This window comes from Eubalaena glacialis, chromosome 6 (assembly GCF_028564815.1).
Source record: "Eubalaena glacialis isolate mEubGla1 chromosome 6, mEubGla1.1.hap2.+ XY, whole genome shotgun sequence".
NCBI classification, from domain to species: Eukaryota; Metazoa; Chordata; class Mammalia; order Artiodactyla; family Balaenidae; genus Eubalaena; species Eubalaena glacialis.
The window spans coordinates 152133262-152136825 of NC_083721.1; the positions used below are offsets into that span (position 1 = coordinate 152133262).

The 3564-nt window shown below is 41.8% G+C and overlaps 1 pseudogene; it reads left to right on the forward strand.

Moving 5' to 3' along the window:
- The first annotated feature begins 1432 nt into the window (after window positions 1–1432).
- LOC133093745 (large ribosomal subunit protein uL23-like) lies at window positions 1433–1894 on the forward strand (annotated as a pseudogene).
- The last annotated feature ends 1670 nt before the right edge of the window (window positions 1895–3564 follow it).

The following is a 3564-nucleotide window of genomic DNA, read 5'->3' on the forward strand; positions in this document are numbered from 1 at the left end:
CCATCTCCAGCCGTGAATTCTTGCAGGGGTTTCACATTTCCTGTTTGCAGCTCCGTCCTTCCCCTCACATTGGCTCTACTGTGTGAAAATGGAAGCCAGCAAACACCGCAGGATTCTAATAAGTTTCTCAGTATTGCAAGCAGTGTGACTTTTCTTACTGTGGAACAAGGTAGCAAAATGAAGCTAAACAACAAACACATTTCCATCAACAAAATCTGTAAAACTGTGATGTAAACTTCAGCTCCAGAAGCCTTAATTTAGCCCACTTGAGAAACTCACCTCCTGATTCTTTACTTTGGAGAAGACAAATTTATTTCTCTTTGTTCGATTTCTCTTACTTGCTAAAAAGGCTATTGGGTTTCTAGCACAGAAAATATTTTAATAGAAGGACTTTGACCCCTTTTTCCTTCTTAGGACTTACATGGCTAACGGGCTTTAGGCAGAAGAATGAACAAAATGAGCAAAGGACAAAATATATTTCATAAGAATGTCTATTCTTGGAGAGTTTTCCTCCCAAGGAACATACTCATAACAGTTACTTTATAAAAGAGGTAGATTCAATGATCACTGAATTAATTGAAGTTCAAAAAATGCTATTACGTTTATTGAATAAAAAGAGATGCAAAAATATCTTAATGGAGCCAGATGTGGTGTGAATTCTGGGCATTCATGCAAAGACTGTATAAAATAAAAATGTATACATAAGAATATCATGGTTTTGAAGAACAATGAACTTGCACTAAGTAATCTCAGCCAGAACTTCCATTAAATGATAGAAATTTGTTTAAGAGATAGAAGTGACTAAAAGCACCTGCTAAAGGTCATCTTCTTTGGGAGGTTTTTCTCCACTTCTCTATGGTCACACCATCCTTCATGCACCTTTGGTATTTCCTTAACACCTGTGTTAGGCCTTTATAACAAATGTCATAGACTGTGTGGCTTAAACAACAGACATTTATTCTCACAGTTCTGGGGGCTGAAGTCCAAGATCAAGGCACCACTGATTTGGTTCCTGGTGAAGGATCTCCCGTACTCCTGGCTCATTCTGCTGCTCTGGATTATTCCTTATATACACCAAACAAGATATGCCCCAGGGCCTTTGCACTTGCTGTTCCCTCTGTCTGGGTGCTCTTTACTTGAACACTGCTGACTCCCTCACTGTTTTCAAGTTTCCATTCAAATGTCATCTGATCACTCTGTCTCTTTATTCTCCCATTTTTCTCTAGTTCCTTTCCCTAATTAATCTTTCTCCATAGCACAGATCGCAACCTGATTATCATTACTTATTCATACAGGTATTGTCTATTTCTCCTATTGGAATGTCAGCTCCATGAGGGCAGAGCTTTCGTCCTATTCACCACAGTAATCTCAGAATCTAGAACAGCACCTGGCACTGTTATGAAAAGGAAAGAAAGACACCCTTTTCACGAAGATGGTGCTGAAGGCGAAGAAGGAAACCCCGCCCCTCCCAAAACTGCAGCCAAAGAAAAGGCTTTGAAGGCCAGGAAAGCAGTGTTGAAAGGTGTCCACAGCCCCCCCCCAAAAATCTAGATGTCACCTACCTTCCGGTGGCCCAAAACATTGCAGGAGGCAGCCCAAATATACTCGCAAGAGCACCCCTAGGAGAAACAAGCTTGACCACTATGCCATCATTAAGTTCCCCCTCACCACCCAATCAGCCATGAACAAGAGAGAAGACAGCAACACACTTGTGTTCGTTGTGGATGTCAACACCAACAAACACCAGATTAAACAGGCTGTGAAAAATCTCTATGACATTGACCCAGCCAAGGTCAATGCCCTGATCAGGCCTGATGGAGAGAAGAAGGCATATGGTCCACTGGTTCCTGACTATGATGCTTTGGATGTTGCCAACAAAATTGGGGTCATCTAAGCTGAGTCCAGCCATCTCATCCTAAATATGAAAATTTTCACTATTAAAAATAAAAGGAAAGAAAGAGAGGAAGGAAGGAAGGGAAGAAGGAAGAAAGAAGGCACATTTCCAGCCTACTTAGAATGACAGGTGATCTGATCTGATAAACATCATCTGGTGGAAATTATGGTCATTTTGATGATGAAAAAAAGAAGTGGTTCTACGTTAAGAGATTCTTTCTTGGACTTTGTGAAAGACTCAGAAACTATCTTTTCCTCAAGTGGAGTTTCTTTCTTCACGGATATTAGCAGCATGAATTTAATTGGCAAAGTGTTAATGGAGGTAAATGCGCATTTCTTTTAAATAGTAAAAGAAAATTCTTTGAGCCTTTTGTTTTTTATTGCTTGTGTCTTGCCAAATGTCTCTGCATAACCTCCAGCCTTGGGTGGTGGCGATTAGGAGGACTTGGTGGTGTGGCCTGGAGCTAAAGCTGTAGGTGATATGAAGTCATCCCAAGACAGCTGGTGTCCTCAGGGGTTTATGATCTGGGTGCAGAGAACAGACATTCACCTGCAGCATCTAAGACAGTGCATGTAGGATGCAGAACTAAGATGAATCCTGCAGTTTAAAAATACTGTAGAGATTCAGAGGAAAGTCATGCCTGTAGGCCAGAAACATAAGAAAGCCTTGTAAGGAAGATAGGATTTGCACCATGTCAAGAAGGTAAGATAAGACCCTGCTGGCACAGGGGTAGGGAGCATGGCTGGCATGATTCAATTGCTGATGTGTTTGAGGGACCAGGAGGCCAGCCTGCTATTTCCATGGCTGTCGCATTGGATTGGAAGCAATTGCTTCTCCATCTACTTTAGAAGTACCACATTGCACAGTGGACCTTGCCCATCTGACTTTCTTTTCAACTTGGGGCATCAAGTTGGAGCTTTTCTAGTCTGAGACATTTTTTGCCCTTGAGCAAAAGCACTCACTCTAAATCACAAGACCCTCCCTTTTCTAGGAGTAGACTGTCTCAGGTATGTGATATTGGCTGCCATCCTCCATATTTACTTTGGAACTTTACTGCCACTGGTGGAAAACGTAAAATAACAGTGTTCTTTTCTGTGTGTGTCTTTTTTTTTTAAATTGAAGTATAGTTGATTTACAGTGTTGTGTTAATTACTGCTGTACAGCAAAGTGATTCAGTTACACATATATATACATTCTTTTTCATATTCTTTTCTGGATATTGAATATAGTTCTCTGTGCTCTACAGTAGGACCTGGTTGTTCATCCATTCTCTATATAAAAGCTTACATCTGCTAACCCCAGCCTCCCACTCCAGCCCTCCCCCAACTGTCTCCCCCTTGACAACCACCAGTCTGTTCTCTATGTCTGTGATTCTGTTTCTGTTTCATAGATAGGTTCATTTGTGTCATATTTTAAATTCCACATGTAAGTGTTATCATATGGTATTTGTCTTTCTCTTTCATAACAGCATTCTTAATCCCTGTCTCTAGGGGATGATGTGGGGAACTCGCTCAGCCAGCAAGGTCACCCAGTGTGGGAGGGGTGATGGAGCACCTCAAAAGTTGTAGGGAGCTCTGAAATCAAGGGCATCTCAAAGCTCCTGCTGTTCTGTGATTCAGGGCCTCCTGCGGGGCTCTCGGGCCAGCTAGATCAAGCTTCGCTGTCACACA